This window comes from Rattus norvegicus, chromosome 5, assembly GCF_021556685.1.
Source record: "Rattus norvegicus strain SHRSP/BbbUtx chromosome 5, alternate assembly SHRSP_T2T, whole genome shotgun sequence".
In the NCBI taxonomy this organism is placed as follows: Eukaryota; Metazoa; Chordata; class Mammalia; order Rodentia; family Muridae; genus Rattus; species Rattus norvegicus.
The window spans coordinates 27,393,021-27,412,836 of record NC_141538.1 but is presented as its reverse complement, the minus strand read 5'-3'; the positions used below and the strand labels follow the sequence as shown (position 1 = coordinate 27,412,836).

Sequence of the window (19,816 nt, the reverse complement as noted above, 5' to 3'; positions counted from 1 at the left end):
CACATCCCAATTCCGTGGCAGGCTGGGTGCATCCGGCCACCATACACTCTCTTGAACTCAATTAAGTACCACGTGAAAGAATACATCACACAGTATCATCTGATCCAGTTGATAAGATATAATTTGCCCATCTAGACAACACGAAATCCTGGACACATCCATCCCTTAAGAAGAGTCATAAGCTGTAATATGTGCAGAGAGGAATCTTAACATCTGCCGCATGTTCTCTCCACTGCCGCCTTCTCACCCCAGCCTCCTCTGCCTCTCTAAAATTTTTCTCCTGCCCACCCTTCCTTCTCTTCCAATGGCAGGCCTCATTTTATCCTGGACCTTCCTTCACTTGCATAGTGACTTCAACCTACATTTCCCTACAATGGGTCATGAAGCCTTCACAAGACCAAGGGCCTCTTCTCCCATTGGTGCCTGACAATGCCATGCTCTACTACATATGTGACTGGAGCCATGGGTCATTTCATGTGTACTCTTTTGGTGGTGGTTTAGTCCCTGAAAGCTCTGGGGTATCTGTTTGGTTGATATTATTGTTCTTCCTATGGGGTTGCAAACCCCTTTAGCTCTTTCAGTCCTTAATCTAACTCTTCAATTGGGGATCCTGTTCTCAGCCCAGTGGTTGGCTGCAAGTGTCTGGCTCTGTATTTGTCAGGCTCTGACAGAGACTCTCAGAAGACGGCTACATTAGGCTCCTGTCAGCAAGCACTTCTTGGCATCCAAACTATTGTTTGGGTTTGGTGACTGTGAATGGGATGGATCCCCAGGTACAGTCAACACATGACCTTTCCTTCAGTGTCTGCTCCACAATTTGTCTCCATATTTCTCCCTCTGAAGATTTTTCTTTCCCCTTCTGAGGACTGAAGCATCCACACTCCAGTCTTCCTTCTTCTTGAGCTTTATGTGCTCTGTAAATTGTATGTTGCTTATTACGAGGTTTTTGGGCTAATATCCACTTATCAGTGAGTGCATACCATGTGTGTTCTTTTGTGACTGGGTCACCTCACTCAGGATGATATTTTCTAGTTCCATCCATTTGCCTAAGAATTTCATGAAGTCATTGTTTTTGATAGCTGACTAGTACTCCATTGTGTAAATGTACCACGTTTTCTGTATCCATGCCGCTGTTGAAGGGCATCTGGGTTCTTTCCAGCATCTGCCTATTACAAATAAGACTGCTATGAACACAGTGGAGCATGTGTCCTTGTTATATGTTGGGGCATCTTTTGTGTATATGCCCAGGAGTAGTATAGGTGTGTCCTCAGTTACTACTATATCCAATTTTCTGAGGAACCTCAAGACTGATTTCCAGAGCAGTTGTACCAGCTTACAATCTCACCAACAATGGAGGAGTGTTCCTCTTTCTTCACATCCTCGCCAGCATCTGTTGTAGCCTGAGGTTTTTATCTTAGCCATTCTGACTGGTTTGAGGTGGAATCTCAGAGTTGTTTTGATTTGCATTTGACTAAGGATGTTGAACATTTTTTAGGTGCTTCTCAGCAATTCAGTATTCCTCAGCAGAGAATTCTTTGTTTACATCTGTACCCCTTTCGTTAATAGGATTATTTAATTCTCTGGAGACTAACTTCTTGAATTCTTTGTATATATTGGATATTAGCCCCCATAAAGGATTTAGAATTGTTAAAGATCTTTTACCAATCTGTTGGTTGCCATTTACTCCTATTGAGAGTGTCCTTTGCCTTACAGAACCTTTGAAATTTTATGAGGTCCCATTTGTTGATTAGCATAAGCTATTGGTGTTCTATTCAGGAAATTTTACCCTGTGCCCATGTGTTCAAGGTTCTTCCCTACTTTCTCTTCTATTACTGTCATTGTATCTGGTTTTATGTGGAGGCCCTTGATGCACTTGGATTTGAACTTTGTACAAGGCAGTAAGAATGGATCGATTTGCATTCTTCTACATGCTGACCTCCAGTTGAACCAGCATCATTTGTTGAAAATGCTATCTTTTTTCCACTGGATGGTTTTAGCTCTTTTGTCAAAGAACAAGTGCCCATAGGTGTGTGAGTTCATTTCTGGGTCTTCAATTCTATTCCACTGGTCTATCTGCCTGTCTCTGTACCAACACCATACAGTTTTTATCACTACTGCTTTGTAATACAGCTGAAGGTTAGGGATGGTGGTTCCCCCAGAAGTTCTTTTATTGTTGAGAATAGCTTTCACGATCCTGAGTTTTTTTGTTATTCCAAATGAATTCCAAAGAGCAAATTGCTCTTTCTAACTCTGTGAAGAATTGGAATTTTGATAAGGATTGCATTGAATCTGCAGATTGCTTTGGGGAAGATGGCCATTTTTACTATATTAATTCTGCCAATCTATGGTAGATCTTTCCATCTTCTGAGATCTTTGATTTCTTTCTTCAGAGACTTGAAGTTCTTGTCATACAGATCTTTCACTTGCTTAGTTAGAGTCACACCTATATATTTTATGTTATTTGGGACTATTGTGAAGGGTGTCATTTCCCTAATTTCTCTCTCGGCCTATCTATCCTTTGATTAGAAGAAGGCTACTGATTTTTTTGAGTTAATTTTATATTCAGCCACTTTGCTGAAGTTGTTTGTCAGCTGTAGGAGTTCTCTGGTGGAATTTTTGGAGTCACATAAGTATACTATCATATCATTTGCATATAGTGATATTTTGACTTCTTCCTTTCCAATTTGTATCACTTTGACATCCTTTTATTGTCTGATTGCTCTGGCTAGGACTTGAGTACTATATTAAATAGGTAGGGAGAGAGTGGGCATCCTTGTCTAGTTCCTGATTTTAGTGGGATTGCTTCAAAGTTCTCTCCATTTAGTTTGATGTTAGCTGCTGGTTTTCTGTATATTGCTTTTACTATGTTTAGGTATGGGCCTTGAATTCCTGATCTTTCCAGGACTTTTAACATGAAGAGGCATTGAATTTTGTCAAATGTTTTCTCAGCATCTAATGAGATGATCATGTGGATTTTTTTCTTTGAGTTTATTTATATAGTGAATTATATTGATGGATTTCTATATACTGAACCATCCCTGCATCCCTGTGATGAAGCCTACTTGATCATGATGGATGATCATTTTGATGTATTTCTGGGATTCGGTTTGGAAGAATTTTACTGAGCATTTTTGCATCGATATTCATAAGGGAAATTGGTCTGAAGTTCTGTTTCTGTGTTGGGTCTTTGTGTGGTTTAGGTATAGGAGTAATTGTGGCTTCATAGAAGGAATTGGGTCGTGCTTCATCTGTTTCTATTTTGTGGAATAGTTTGAAGAGTATTGGTATTAGGTCTACTTTAAAGGTCTGATAGAATTCTGCCCTAAACCCATCTGGCCCTGGGCTTTTTCAGTTCGGAGACTTTTAATGACCACTTCTATATCTTTATGAGTTATGAGACTGTTTTGATGGTTTATCTGATCCTGATTTAACTTTGGTACCTGTATCTGTTTAGAAAATTATCCATTTCATCCAGATTTTCCAGTTTGGAAGAGTATAGGCTTTTGTAGTAGAATCTGATAGTTTTTTAATTTCCTCAGATTCTGTTGTTACGTCTCCCTTTTCATTTCTTTTTTTTTTTCTTTCTTTTTTGGTTTTAAACCTTTAATGAGAAAAAACATATGCTATGGAGCTCAAGTATACGGTGGTTGTTGAATCATTGGGGGGGGAGTTTGGGGTCACACATGACACATCTAGTTAACAGACCATACAACAGATACACACACAGTCACAAAATACCAAAGAGGTGACTAACAAGGTTATGTCTCCATCTCCTCATCATTCAACAGCATATTGGGGATCCCACCTGTTTTGTGACCAATTATATTGTAAATTTTGGAGAAGTTTCCATGAGGTGCTGAGAAGAAGGTATATTCTTTTGTTTAAGGATGAAATATATATATATATAGGTTAGGGAAGTTTTCTTCTAGAATTTTGTTAAAGATATTTACTGGCCCTTTAAGTTGGGAGTCTTCACTCTCTTCTATACCTATTATCCTTAGGTTTGATCTTCTCATTGTGTCCTGGATTTCCTGGATGTTTCGGGTTAAGAGCTTTTTTGCATTTTGCATTTTCTTTGATGGTTGTGTCAATGTTTTCTATGGTATCTTCTGCCCCTGAGACTCTCTCTTCTATCTCTTGTATTCTGTTGATAATGCTTGTGTCTATGATTCCTGATCTCTTCTCTAGGTTTTCTATCTCTAGGGCTGTCTCTCTTTGTGATTTCTTTATTGTTTCTATTTCCATTTTTAGGTCCTCGATGGTTTTGTTCAATTCCTTCACCTGTTTAGTTGTGTTTTTCTGTAACTCTTAAAGGGATTTTTGTGTTTCCTTTTTAAGGACTTCTACCTGTTTACCTGTGTTCTCCTGTATTTCTTCAAGGGAGTTATTTATATCCTTCCCAAAGTCCTCTATCATCATCATGAGATGTGATTTTAAATCCATATCTTGCTTTTCCATTGTGATGGGGTGTCCAGGACTTGCTGTAGTGGGAGAGATGGGTTCTTCTGATGCCAAGTAGCCTTGGTTTCTCTTGCTTATGTTCTTGTCGTTGCCTCTCCCCACCTGGTTGTCTCTAGTGTTACCTGTCCTTGCTGTCTCTGACTGGAGCCTGTCCCTCCTGTGATCCTGTTTGTGTCAGAACTCCTCGGAGTACAGCTAACAGTCTCTGTGGTCCTATGATCCTGTGTTCCTGGGATCCTGAGATACTAGGTGTTTCCTTTGGTGACGTTGTCCATGGTAGTCATGAAGGATAAGATACGTGAGGAAAGGGGTTGTGGGAGTCTCATCTGTGGTACAAGAGAGTCACAAGACCAGGCAATATATAGCAAGGCAATTCCTGTGTGAAAACCCCAAGATGCTATTCAGAGGAGCTGTCAAAGCAAAGTTCAGATTGGGTTGGAGACACAACGATATTACAAGGATTGGGACCATGTGATACCCACTAACACCAATGCAGACAGGGAATGAGGCTAGTCCAAGAGAGATCTGTCTTGCAGGTAGCAAGGCTGGAAAGGCAGAGCCATCTAAGCCCTTCTCACTGGCTATGAAGTTACAAAATTTGGAGTTTGTGTTGCACAGTTTTCATCTTACTTTGAGCAAGTATATCATCATTATGCTCATATTTCTTCCTTTTTAATTATAATGTACCATTGCATGTTGTTGAAAGTACTTAATATGTTTGGGTTTTCTTTTCACAATTAAGTTATAATCAAGAGAGTCTTTTGAGTCTCAGAAGACTTTGGACTTTTAAACAGAATTAAAAGACTATGAGACATTTGAAGTCGGACTAAATTAATTTTGCACTGTGATATGACCAAGGAGAAAAGAGAATAGAATGTGGTGATTTGAATAAGAATGACTCCCACTGGCTACTATGTGATTTCTTGGTCCCCAGTTGTGGAACTATTTAGGAAGGTTTGGGAAGGGTTGGGAGGTGTGGGCCTACTAGAAGAAATGTGTCACTGGGGCAAGCTTAAGGCTTCAGAAGACTCATACTCAGTGAACTCTCTGCTTCCTGCTTCTAGACTAGGGTGTGAGCTTCAATCTGCTGCTCCAGTGCCCATACCTACCGGACAGCTTTCGCACTCCTCACCATGATGGTAATAGACTTGCATCTCTGTGGGGCTGCATGCATGGTCTGGCTAGATGCGTGGGTTCAGGTAAAGGGGAGAGAACTGGGGCGGGGGGGGGGTGGGAAACAGCTTTCTGCTGCCTCTGCTGCTGGTGCTTCCCGGCCTCCGTTTCTAGCCAGCCTGAACCAGCAAGGAGGGGTGCAGGAGAGCTTCTGGTGGTGATTTTGAGAGAACAGATGTCTTCACCCAAGGAGTGGTGTTACAGCTCTCCTGACAAAAGCTCTCAGACGATAGCATGATCCTTGCACACCTTTAATCCTTCTGAATAGGAGTCTTAAAGACAGTTTCCAGATGGGTTAGGGTCCAGCAGCAGGTACTTCCTATTGGTTTGGCCTGAGAGCTTTGGAATACCTCATCTACATATTTGGGGGCGTGGTCCTGCTTCTATATGACTGATCTGTCTTGAGCCTACGTGACCTGTGGTCACATCCTCACCTGTGGAGGAGGGGCTTAGAGTGTTGCCCTATGTGACTGATCTGCTTCAAACCTCTCTACAGGGGGCTGTGGGGGCTGTGGCTACGTAAGAGGGACCTGATCTCCTGGGAGACTGGGGATGCCATCCCTTTTAGGGTCTCCGGGGATTCAGCCTATCTTGACAAGGAATCAGGGTATCTTTCACAGCCTGCTGCTCTACATATCTCTCTGGAACTATAAGTGGTAAAGTAATTCTTCCTTTTGTAAGTTCCCTTGGTTGTGGTACTTCGTCACAGGGCTGTCATAATGAGTTGTTACAACCTTCATGGATCAAACAATAGAATCAATTCTCCCATAAGTCTGAAGCCAGAAATTCAAAATCACCGTGTTGGCAGACTCACACTCCCTCTAAAGGTGCCAAGCCTTCTGTGCCTCCTCTCGCTTCTGGTCACTCCAGCATATCTTGCCTTACGATAAGATCACTGTGCCTCCGCTTCCGCTTTCACATGGCCTTCTTCCCTGTAGACTTGACTTCCCTTGACTGATGCTCCAGTCAAGACCCTACAAGGATACAAGTCATTGAGTTTGGGGGCAGACCCAAACACCATGATGATCTCACCTCGAGATTCTTATTTTTACCTTAAAAACACTACACAAGCCCCAGTTGCCTTCAGATAGTAGTACTGTTCAGTCTTCATCAGAGTAGCTTCTTATATGGGTGGCAGTTAATGAAAATACGTGTAAGTAGCCAAATTCACCACTTTCAAGGTTCGGGGAACATCAGTAAAGAGGAAGAAGACCGTGTTTACAAGCCAGAGGATGGGTGACCATGCAGTAAAGGAGTTGTCTTCTGGGCATGACCCAGTCACGGTGCTTATGAACGCACTGAAGCTGCGGTTATTTGCATAAGACCCGCACTAGATGGGGCTTGCTCATATCTCAAATCGGAAAGGGACCCATGAGACTCTCGCCCTTCACTGGGGAAGTGATGGTTGCGGGTGGAGAGGATTTCATTTTCCTCAGAAGTGTAGATGCTGATAAGTCGTCATGCTCCGGTAAGTATCCTCCCCCAGTGAAGCGACTCTGATTAAACTTAGTGGGTCACACACAAAAAAGAAGACATGGAAGTATTAGAGGGGCTTGGAAAGTAGAGGAGTTTCAGTAGGAGGAGGAAAATGAGAAAGGGTAATAGAGATGGAAATAACAAAGATTCACTATATACACATGTGAAACTGTCATAGAATAATAAAGAAAAATTTTTTCTATTTGTTTCGTCTTATCCACAGGGGACACAGTCTGTATTAGTCAGGATTCTCTAAGAGAGAGAGAATCTCTTCTCTAAGGGGAGTTGCCCTTGTAACAGCATACAGGCTGTAATCTAGCAAAGGTTGTCTGTACATGGGAGAGACTAACCCAGTAGCTCAGTTCCACAAGGCTGGATGCTTTGGAAATCCCAGGGTAGCACTGAAGGCCTTGAGGATTTCTGGAGAGCCATTTACGTTGCAAAATATTTGATCACACTGTGAACACCAAGATTGCGAAACACATTTTTTTTTTCGAGATTGCTCTTAGTATACACCTTTAATCCTAAACAGTGAAGGCAAGGTTAGTTTGTAACGTTTAAAAATAATGTGTCATTGAGTGACAAACAAAGTGATGAATCAGAAAAGGATTTGACAGAACAAGATATGCCCAAGTCTCACAGGAAGAGAGATAAAAGGGAAGCTGTACCAAAAGAAGGTGGTAGTTTTCCTGGGCGAGTTTTAAGAAACAGGTTAAAGTGAGAACAGGCTAGACACAGGTGAAGACAGAAAGAGCCAGAGAATGAGAAGAGCCAAAAGATTGGACCAGATCTCCAGAGTTAGTTTGCGGCCAAGCTGAGTAATCCAGGAGAAGCATAGAGAAATCAGGTTGAATCAGTCAGCTTGGAAAGGAGGTTGAGCCAGAGCAGTTGAGTTGAATCAGCCAGCCAAAACTCAGAAAGAACTAAGAAGGTACGAGCTTAGTCAGCAACAAGTTACAGAGGCTGGAGACCTTTTAGACCTAGATAAGATTATGTAGAGGCTAGGAGCTTCCGGGACTAGGCCTAGGTTAGCAGACAGAGGTGGTGAGCCTCCAAGATGAAAATTACTTCTGACAAATAAAAGTTTCCTAACACATTGGTCTTCAGCCCACGTTGGACAGCTGAAGAAGCTGGGTTCTGACACGTCAGTAAAGCACAGCGGTGGCAACAGAAGCAAAAAGAACTAGATGTTCTCAACGAAGAGGAAAAAGTGACAGGCAGAAAGCAGCTAGCTTTTCCCTCAGGCCTTATATCTGGGCCACTGCTGAAAGGTACCGCCTAATCTGAAGGAGGGCCTTCACTACTCAGTCTTCCCAGAAAATACCCTTAACAGAACCACCCAGAGGCTTATCTCTTAGTTGATTACAGACTGGATCAGGTCAATAACCAAGATTAACCATCACAGTGTCCCAGATGCCCTAGCCATGCCTAGAACTGCAGATGCACCACACCCAATGTCAACCATGATTTTGTGTGCATATACATACTAGGATAAAATTAAATTTTATTTTAGATACAATGAGAAATTCTGAAGAAGGAGGAAGAAGAGAAGAAGGAGGAGGAAGAAATATTTATATAAAACTATATCAATCTGCTCTTTCTTTTTCAATATATATATATATATATATGTATTACTGGCACAAAAAAAAAACAGGTACATAGCTAACAAGATGTGGTACAACCTTCAGCTATTCATAATGAATCCTTTATAATCACATCTTTGTTTGTGGCTAGTAACATGTGATGGGTGCCCTTTATAGCCTCAAGCTCATCAGAAAGACCAGATGAACAGAGTTGAGACTTGAACTCCACATACCTCCAGGATGGGAATGGAGACTAAAGTGTAAACACTATGAACTCTCCTGAATCTTGAGGTTCCAAAGCTTCCAAGTGGTGAACACTTGTATGTGCACATGGGATAAGAGAGGAAAACATTGTGTCTGGCCCTGCACATCTCATTCACCTGAATCTTCCAAGTGTGGATCCTTCATGATTTACCGGTAAATGTAAGTAAACTGTTTCCTGAGTTCTCTGAGCTTCTCTAGCAAATTCTCTAGCTAGGTGTGGGTTGGGGAACAGGGTGTGAGAACTCCTCACTTACAGCTAGGTAGCAAGAAAACTGGTTAGTGGAGACGTATAACTAGCACCTTGGCGTATAACTGTCACCTGCTGTGACATGGGCCTTCAACATGTGGGGTCTACACTAACTACAGGCAGTTTTAGAACTTAATCTTGGCTCTTCAAAAGCTGGTGTTAGAGGATAAGAAAACTATTTTTTTGTTATAACAAGCACTGCACAAAGGTTAGAATATGTCTTTTCAATCCACACAGGCGAAAGGAAAGATGAAACCTTGGCTTCCCTGCAAAATCTAATAGTATTAAGCACACAGTAATTACATCGATGGATGCTGTTTATGGAATCAACTTTAGAAAGCATCTCATAGAGAAGGTAAAAGGTACCTTTGGGGAACACTTGCCCTTTGGCTAGAGATAAGGACTTTAACAAACTTGGTAATTGGGGTTGGTGGTTTGAATAAGAGTGGTCCCCATAGGCTTGTACATTTAAAAGCCTTAGTCCTTAGGAATGGCACTATTTTAGAAGAATCAGAAGGATTAGGAAGTGTGGCCTATGCTAATAGGTGTTGCCTTGTTAGAGGAAGTGTGTCACTGGGGATGGCTTGGAGGTTTCAAAACCCATACCAGATCAAGCTCTCTCTTTTCCTTCTGTCTGTGCATAAAGATGTAGAACTTTCATCTATTTCTCCAGCACCACGTCTGTCTGTGTGTCACCATGCTCCCCACCACGACGACAATGGGTTAATCCTCTGAAACTGTAAGGAAACCCCCCAAACTAAATGTTTTCTTTTATACAAGTTGCTTTGGTCATGGCGTCTCTTCAAAGAAACGCAACAGTGATTAAGAGAGAAAGAAAGTGGTACCAGGATAGTGGAGTATTGCAGTGACAGATCTGACCATGTTGTTTTGGAAGAACTTCGGAACGCTGGGCTAGAAAGGCCATTGAGTGTTGTGAGCACAACTGTTCCGTAGGAGTTTGCTTCCGAGCAACAATGTTGAAAGCAGTACAGACTCTAAAGGCCTGGTGTGTGAGGTTTCAGAGGGAAGGGAGTCTCTGTAGAACCTTATGTGTGAAGCATCTTTGGTATCTGGGGAGCAGGAGCTGAAGAGTCAGCTGTGATTGACAAGAGACCAGAACCACTGAAGTAAAACCACTGCTTTGTCCCAACAGTGGATGCTGATATCTTGGGACTGAAGAATCATCTGGGATTAAGAAGAGATGGGCAACTGAAGTAGAAATTTCTGGTTTCTTTAGAGACTCCATTGTGCTGTGTGATTTTTTTTTTTCTAGAAGGTGTCTTACGAGAGGATGTTTGGCTGAGAACAGACACGTGCTGTTTTCTGGAAACAACAACACCGTGTTGTGAAAGGGCATGTGATGCTTTGCTGGAGTGGATGCTTGAGAGGGTATGTGATGTTTAGAAAGAATATAAATATAGCCCCACAGGGAGTGAGAAAACACTCTTGCATTGGTTCACCTTGCAACGCAGTTTCTTCTGTATCCAGCTGCTGCTACTGATTCATTTTTGGGTGTTTGCCGATTGGACCAGACTACCACTATTAACTCATGTTTGATGTTTTGGACTTGACAGATGATGTCCTGCCAACGAAGACTGTGATCACCCTCCCAAAGAACTATTTCCAAACAGATCCACACCCCTTTTGTCTTATTAACCATCTCTCTCCCCTACTTTTGGTGGGTGAGCTAGAAGGGAAGTTGAAGTATTTAAGAACCCTTATAAAAGTCGGTTTTGAAAAATGTAAGCCTACAGGCATCGTTGAGTTAAAACCCTCTGGGAACTGTTTCCTCAGGGGTCAGCACACAGAAGCTGTGTTCCAGAGATGGGCAAGGCTGATACTTGTGCTGGCAGCCAAACTTGGTGATGTAAGTGTCAACCAGGTGGTACTGGTCTTGAAGGCATGAGTGGGTTATGGATAGCAGTTCAGGCTTGGAATTGTGTGGCAGTGCTAGAGTCCCCAAAGATGGCTCAGTAGAGGCTACTGGTAAAAGAGCAGCCCGGTGGTAGCAAGGGACTCTGGCAGTTTTGAAGATTCCAGTACCATGAGATGACAACCAAGAACAGCAAAGTGGAACCAGCTGGGGGCTAGAAGAGACAAGTCACGGGTGCTGCAGAAGTCAGAGTCAGAGAAATGGCGCAGAACATCATGAGTGAATCCCAGATGCTGGAATTAGAGTCATTTATACTGTTACAATGTGGTTTTTGCTTTGTTCAGACTGTGACTGTGCCCTGGTCCTTCCCTCTTGAAGTAAAAAAAAAAAAAAAAGCATTTGATTTATCTTTGATTTTACAGGAACCCACAGTTGAGAAACTTTGAGTTTTAAAAAAAAAATCTTTGGATTTTAAAAGATACTGTTTTAAGGAGATTGATTTAAAAAACAAACAAACAAACAAACAAAAACTTTTTACTGATTCTTTGTGAGTTCCACATCAAGCACTCCAGTCCCACACACATGCAAGCAAAACACCCATGTATGTAAAATAAGATGAAAATTTTAATGCCATGTCTCCACCCATGACCAAAGATAAATTCCATTGCTTTGACCAGGATGGACCAGATTTTCCATAGTGGGTCTCAACAGAGCCCTAATATCCATCCTCAACACCCTCTAATGACAACACTTCCTATCTGGCTACCTAACAATTTTATTTAGAAAATAAAACGTCAGGATTCATTCTACCTGTCTGTCAGTCTTCAGTTTATATTATATGTGATCTTCAGAAGGACAGGCAGGTTTGCTGGCTAACACTGACTGCCAGCCTGCCTGGACTGAGAATCGCCTACAAGACACACTTACCGGAACATGTTAGAAGGTTTTGCAAAAGACATCAATGAAGAGGGAAAACTGACCCTGACTTCCCTAGGCTGCGATCCTGGACTGACAACAAAAGCAAAAAAGAGAAAACCATCTAAGTACTGACTTTCTCCTTCCACTGCTCCCTGGTCAGCTCCATGGACCAAACTGTCCCACCAGAAGCCATGTTTGCTGTGATGGATCACATTCCTTTGAACTGTGAACCAACATAGGCCCCCTTTCAGATGCCCTTTGTTGAGTATTTGGTCACAGCAATGAAAGAACTAAGAAACTTCGTTCTGAGGAGTGGGGTGGTTGTGAGAAAGTTGACCGTGTGGTTCTTGGGCCTTCTGAAATGGTTTTGTGGAAGCATTTGAAGTTGTAAGCCACTGAGGGCCTTGCTGTAAGCAGAGGTCAACGGGTCATTCTGGCTGGAGTTCAAAAGCCCAGAATGCCAACAGAAATGCAGACCGTAAATTTGAGCTCGTGAGCTTTCAGAGTTGAATAAAGATGCTATTGGGACCTGGACTAGAGGCCATTCATGTTGCATTCTAGCAGAGAATCTGGTTGCAGATACCCATGTCATGAGAACCAGGGTGAGAGTGGACTTTAACGTGGTATAACACATGATGGTGGCTCACTGTTTACTGAGGCTTACAAAATGCTAAAAGCAGAAAGGTAGGGAAAGTGCAATTAGCAAGAAAGGGGAATGTGTCTGAGTCTAAAGCTGCTGACAAGCACATATAACTGTTAAAGAGATTAGCAAAGACCTAATTAAGTGAAAAATCTTGGTTTGCACTGGGACAAAAAGAAGGTGCTTTGAGGGCAAGACCCTACCTGTCAAATGTTCTAGCTTATAAAAATGCAAATTAATTTGCCCCTGAGGCTCCCTTATCAACAATGTCAAGGATGCTATGCTCCTCCAGGAGGCTCAGAACAACCCATTCCGATCTCTCTCTCCAGAATTCCTACTTTGCTTTGCTCAATAAATCTCTGCTTAAAATGGAAAAATAAACACCTTGCCCAGCTGGACACGACTGTGCAGACTTGCAATCCCCATACTCAGGAAGCAGAACCAGGAAGGTCGGGAACTCTTGTGATACAGTGATATCAAGACCAGCCTGTGCTTTGCGAGATCCTGCCCCGCCCCCCCCCCAAAAAAAGCTACCTAGAAAAAGAAGTGTTTTCCCAAAGTCAGCCACCAAAATGCACAGGGCTACCACAGCTTTGATAGAAGAAAGCCATGTAACACCTCCAGATGATAGCAGAAGAAGCTGGGCCGTCATTCACATGACACCGATTTTGTAGTCGTAAGTTATAGGTTTATAAATCTTGTAATAGAAATAATATACCTTCCCAGTAAGGAATCTCTCCACATACTTAAAGATGAATCAAGGAAAATCTCTTTAACCGTGCTTTTCCAGCTGGGGCTAATGACCGGGGAAGAGCTGGCCTTCAACAGAAGATTTTATTAAGGTATAGACACTGCCAGATTATACAGTCCACCACCACTGCTATCCTTCAATCTCTTTCAGTCACAACCCCAGGTCACACTTTGAACAATTTAAACAGAAATGGGAGATTGCAAGCATCACCGCTTGGCCAGATAAGAGATTTATACAGCAAAGATACTGCTAGAATTATTTTAAGTATATCAGTGTTATTTTTTTAAATATTTTTTAACCAGGGACATCTTAGCAAAATTATGTATTTTCTGACAAGCATGTAGACCTTAATGGGAACCTAATGGTGGTTATGACCCTGTACCATCCCCTTGAGCTGCCTAGTAGAGTCAAGTTCTTTCAGGGGTATGGGTCCTAAGGGTTGGTCAATACTAGTGAATGAACACCCTAACATCTTAAATTTCCCTTGACTCTAACAGTCCTGGTTAGTGTATTACTTATCTTTGAGGTATTTGGAAGTAGAGCTTTTCGAGCTAAATTCTGCTTGCATGGCTTAATATCTCCTAAGAGAATCTTATTAGTAAATCTTCTATAACATCAATTTTATTAGTTTGCATTTCTTCTGCATCAATACCAAGGTAATAAGGCTGATACGATGTGTGGAAGCAGAAGGCTCTGAAAAGCTGCTACATGAAGCCGGGAAGGTAAAGTCTATGTGACTACGGAGCCTGAAGGATATCGGAGATGTCGGAACTTCCAGATGTCTTCTGAGGAAAGCTTTGGGAACAGAGTGAAGTAAGGCCAAGAAAGAGGTTATATATGATGCAGGAAACAGAGCTGAAGATGTGGGGCTACCCAGATGATGTGACCCAGAGACCGAGATGCTACAGATGAAGTCGTGAGGCTTGTTTGCCCTCCTTGGTTTCAGTATTATTTTTGACCCAGTCTTTCCTTGCTGTGTCCCAATTCCTGCTTTCTTTTAATGGAAGGTTTATTCACTACCATTGTATACTGAGAGTATGTAACTCACTTATTTTGTAAGAATTCACAACTAGGAAAATGCCTCGAATCTCGGAAAGTTTTAGGCTTTTTAAACAGTATAAATGGCTAAGACTATGAAGACTTTTAAAGTTGGACTAAAATTATTTTGCATTGTGAACGAACATAAGCCCAGAATGAATAGACTTGAAATGTTATAGCTTATTTTTGTTTTTATATTGAGGCAGGATCTCACTATGTAGCCTTGGCTAGCCTGGAACTTCTATGTAGACAAGGCTGGCCTTAAACTCCCAGAGGTCCGCCTGTTTTGCCTCCGGGATGCTGGAATTAAAACTGTGTGCCATCATGGCCAGCCAGTGTTACAACTAAAAGCGATGTCCTTAGATATCAAGTTGAGAAGGAATACACTCATGACGGTTAGTGCTAGTTGTCAACTTGACTGAATTTAGAGTCACCTAAGAGAATACCTCTGGGTATCTCTGTGAAGGGTTTCCAAAGAGGAAACTTTAGAAGGAAGACCCAATGTAAATGTTGGACTGGACTTTCAATGAGAAACTCAACCAAGCACCAACCAAGCACCGACATTCTCTACATCCTGTCTGCAGATACAACGCCAACTAGCGTGTCATACTTCCGCTGCTCACATCTCTTCCTGCCTGTGATGGGTCAAAATAAACCCTTCCCTCTTTATATTGTGGCTCTCAGGTATGTTGTCGCCGAAACAATGAAAATAACTAGTACATCTAGACTATGGCTAACACTTAAGGGTAAAGTCGGGGGCTGAACCTTTCAAAGAGCTGAGACTCGATGCCACTCGAGATCCTGAGTTCTCTTTCTGCGATGTCCTCTGCCTTTCCCCTCCCTTCCAATGTCATCCTTTTTACTCCTGGTATTTTCTTTTTTTCTTTTCCTAATTCCAAAAAACCATCGACAGGCACAAGGTGCGCACCACTACTCCAAGATCCACCAAACCACCTGGAGAGCCGGTGTGGACGCTGACTGGGCCCTAAAACGGGCCAATCAGATCATAGCTTCTTGGGTATGTGGTCACAGGCCAATCAGATCACAGCATCTTGAGAATGGCCTGCTCATGAGCATTTTATCCCCAGCACTCCTCGGGCCCTGGTGAGGAACTTTGGAACTTTGCTCTCCTCTTAGCCATTGGAGAGAAAGTATCCACTCTGGCATAATCACACTTATGAAGCATTTCTTAGAAAGCTTGGTTACCTAAACCAAGTACAGGATAACCAGTGAAAATGAAAGCTGATAATTTGAGTGTTTTAATTGTTCTCCGCTTCCCAAAAGCCGAATGGAAGGCATATAATGGTTACATCAAAGGAGGGTTAAATCTATACGTACAGAATAAAAAATAAAACCACGTAAGAGATGTTAGGAAACCCCACCGGAAAGACAAGACGTTCTCAGACTCGAGCTAGAAGAGAATAGGACTGTGGGACAGCTGACCGCAAATCTGTCTCCCAGCCGAGTAGACCCCCAAGTGAGGAAAGTAAAACTGCCAAATTAATAAAAGTGTAGAATTCCCCCTTTGGCATTAGAAGAACAGAAGCTAAACAATCGCTGATAAGACACTCTAAGCTTCCAAGTAAATAAATTCGGATCTCTTTCCAAAAGAAAAGAAAACACAAACTGGAGGTTAGGGGCGGGGCGGGGGTTGAGGGGTATATTAAAAAATTTAATAAAGGTGAGAATACACATTGAAGACATATATGTGGTATAGTGTGGTGTGTGGCGTGCCTGTACTGGTGGTGTGTGTGTGTGCGCGTACGCGCGTGTGTCTGTGTTCACATACGTGCGCAGATGTTTAGATGCCAAATCTCCAAATGTTACCCAGGATAGTCCGAAATTCTTGAACTTAAGGGTTGAGGAGACTGGGATGACAAAGCAGCTAGCCTCTAACCCTGGGGCTCAGGAGACAGAGAAAGAATGGGTCCCTGAAGCAAGCAAGCTTTAGACTCAGTGAGAAAAGCTGACTTAGGGAATAAAGGGGAGAGCAATTCACATAGACTCCCAACAGGAACCCCTGTGCATATATGTGTGTATACATATAGGCACACATATGCACAGCATACACATGTACATGGAAGAAACGTAGGCTCATAGAATCCTGCCTCGCTGAGTGATGGTATTACAGGCATGTGTCGATGAGCTGGTACAATACAAGCATTCTTTTGGATTTTCAACATAAAGAAGAAGAAAATAAGTACTCCTACGAAGTGGAATTTGTGTTCTCTAAAAATGAAAAAAACAAAAACAAAAAGAGAATCAAGCCGGAGAGTTGGTTCAGCAGGTGTTTGTCACCATGCCTGATGACCAGAGTTGGATCACTGGGACCCACATGATGTGTGGTGGATAGAATATGGCCCTCATAGCCCATAAGAAGTGGCACTATTGGGAGGTATAGCCTTGTTAAAGGAAGTGTGTCACTAGGGCTTTGAGGTTTTAGATGCTCAAGCCATAGCCAGTCTCTCTCTCTCTCTCTCTCTCTCTCTCTCTCTCTCTCTCTCTCTCTCTCTCTCTCTCTCTCTCCAGTCTTTAGATCCAGATGTAGAACACTCAGCTCCTCTCCAGCCCCATGCCTGCCTGCATGCTGCCATGCTTCCTGCCCTGATGATAACAGATGATACCTCTGAGCTGTGAGCCAGTCTAACTACAAGAGTTTACAAGGGTTGCTGTGGTCATGGTGTCTCTTCACAGCAATAGAAAAGAAACTAAGTCATTTAGAAAGAAAGAACCTACTCCTTCCTGCAAGACATCCCCTGACTTCTATCTACTCTAAGTATCGTGTCATGTACACACACACACACACACACACACACACACACACACACACACACACATGTAACACATAGGTATTTTGACCTGGACAGTAAGGCAGATTACTGATGAGACACCTGACAGCCAATGAACAAGTGACAAGTTGACAAGTGACTCTCCTTTCATCAGGAACAGAGGTCTATTTGTTCACATCCTTACGTCTGGGGAGGAAAGGAAAGGGAAGGGCTATGATTTCTCTGACAAGTCTGTTGGGCTCTATGTGGTACTGTGTCTTCTGCTGGCAGCTTCTGCTTTGTGCCCATTGGGAGTTGGTAGGGCGGGAAAGTGTGACTACATTGAGATGCCCAGGCTATGAAACACCCAAGCCAGATGAAGTGTTTCTTGGGAGCAAACATGGAGAGAGACAGACAGAGGCAGAAAGAGAAAGAGACAGAGACAGAGAACCAAGAAATATCAACCACGGTGGGGGAACAGGGACAGAGCAGGCTCTATGTCCCTGCGGCACCAGTGACCGTGTGATCAGGCACACCATTCAGCCAAGCTCATCAACAGCCCGATTCTAAAAGTCATATGCAAATAAAACTAGTTTCCCAGGCTTCAGAGTTCTGGGTCAGTCTGCAGTTGCAGAAATAATTATCTGCCAGGGGGTAGTCCACAGCCGTCTGGAGTGCTTCAAAGAAGCGGGTGGCAGTGAAGGCTGAATGTTGAAATTCCAAGCTCTCTCACTAATTCAGCTCCCAGAATGCTGGCATCCAGGATGCCACCACCCCCTGAGGCAGGAGACTGGCAGAGTCTCTACTGGAAAATCTGACCAGCTCTGGAGGAAACACCGAATGCAGCTGTCCTGGGGAATTCCCCTAAGCTACCGTGCCTGGAACCTTGACCCCACCCTTGGCAGCTAACTGCCCAAGCAACCAAGAATTACTACCTTTATAAAAGGGTGTAAGAAACCTAAAACATAGGGGGAGTGGTGAAAAAGAAAAAAATATTAAAACAACCACTATTTTTGAAGACAAGATACAGATAACACAACACCCACATGACAAGAGCAGGAGGCAATAAAAGAAAAAGAAGATTCACAAGAGCTTCGGGGCATTAAACATGCAGTGATACAAACCGAGCAGAAGAGTTAGGAAAAACGTTCCAGGAATGCTTTAAAGAAGAAAGCAAAAGACATAGGTGGGAAATCAAAAAGAAGGGATGGCTGGGGACCAGCGCAGAGCAATAACTATCTATTTCATCCGAACGCTAAAGATTTCCCAAGAGAAAAGATGAAGAAAAAAGTGGAGAAGAAATCACGGATCAAGTAGGTCAGGAGCATTCCCCAGAATTGGAAGTCATGACCCACAGCGAGTCACACCGTCATGAAAGTCCCTGCAGCGCCGAGAAAAAGGAAGAGGCTACCAGAGGAACAAGAAAGGACGGTTGCTGGAGAAAGTTCACATCCAAAGGACGTAAGTCAAGTGACAGGATTTCTCGGTGGCACAAAGGAGCTGTAAGACAATGGCTCGGTGGCTTCCAATTTCTGAATAATAGTTTCCATACTGGGCTCACCTCCTCAAACTGCTGTATCAGGGCGTGTGCAGAACTCTCAGACACATGAGGCTGCAGAAAAAGAAAAAAAAAATTATCCTCCCACGAACTTTTTTCAGGTCACTGCTGGAGAGGATGCTTCATTAAACAAAGGGGTTCAACAAGAACGAAGCCAGCCAGAGCCAGGAAAAAGGCTTTACCGCAGCAGAGCAATAAAAGGATTTCCAAGATGTCAGCGATGAGGGGCGTCAGCGTGACAGCTGCCGGGCCAGAGGAGCACTCCTCCTGGCCAGAGGACAGAGAATGCCACCTCAAGAGGAGATCCAGAACGCTGGCATGAAATCAAAGGTTGATAAATGCGTAGCAACCAAAAGGCCAAAAAAAACAAACACAACTCAGTCCAGTCCTGTCCTGGGAAAACACAACACGCACACCGGGGTGTGACTTTACATGGTTTGTCGCCTTAAGAATTGAGCTCAGATTCATTTTTTATAACACACCATATTCAACCTATGATTGCCCCAAATACTATTTCAATCCAATGTTAGTATAAAAGTTACTTGCGAGATATGTCTTTTTTTTTTCTCAGATGAAATACTTCAGTTCAGGGTACATCTGCATTTACAAGCCATCTCCGTTTGCCCACCCAGATTTCTTAGAAACACTTGATTCTGGCTGTACAGAACTTTCATTAAGTCCACCAGTGGGAGGCGATTTACATCACAAAGGTATTCCAAACAGTCTTAAAAAGTTGTCAAGTTTTCCAACTTAGTTGTAAAAGAATTAAAATTTAAACAGCATCAAGTAGTTTTACAGCCACCGGAGTAGGAGTTCAAGTGTATAGGAAGACTGTGAGGCTGCCAGCTGTTCCTGAGTCTCCGGGAAACTCATAAGACAGCATACACTAAATATTGAGCAAACGAAAGTACGATACAGACTAGACTAGGGAGATGGTGAAGGGGAAAAGTTCCTTGTCAAGGAAAGCAGTGAAAAGGAAGTTCTGGGCCCCTCATCCATGGGTAGCATCTGCTGTGATTTAAATCTGAAATGCCCCTCACAAGCTCATGTGTTAGGACACTAGGTC

General features: G+C 42.8%; 1 long non-coding RNA gene across 2 annotated transcripts in view; it reads right to left on the bottom strand.

The window, feature by feature from the left end:
- Positions 1-3,591: 3,591 nt before the first annotated feature.
- The window catches only part of Psmd1-ps1 (proteasome 26S subunit, non-ATPase 1, pseudogene 1), a 90,303-nt gene continuing 74,078 nt past the window's right edge, over positions 3,592-19,816 (bottom strand). The window contains exons 3-4 of one of the 2 annotated variants that reach the window (XR_015620125.1): positions 18,754-18,804; positions 3,592-6,608 (exon numbers count right to left, since the gene is read on the bottom strand). This is a non-coding gene — a long non-coding RNA (proteasome 26S subunit, non-ATPase 1, pseudogene 1). The remainder of the gene's footprint in view (positions 6,609-18,753; positions 18,805-19,816) is intronic. The other variant, XR_015620126.1, reaches the window with a different exon arrangement.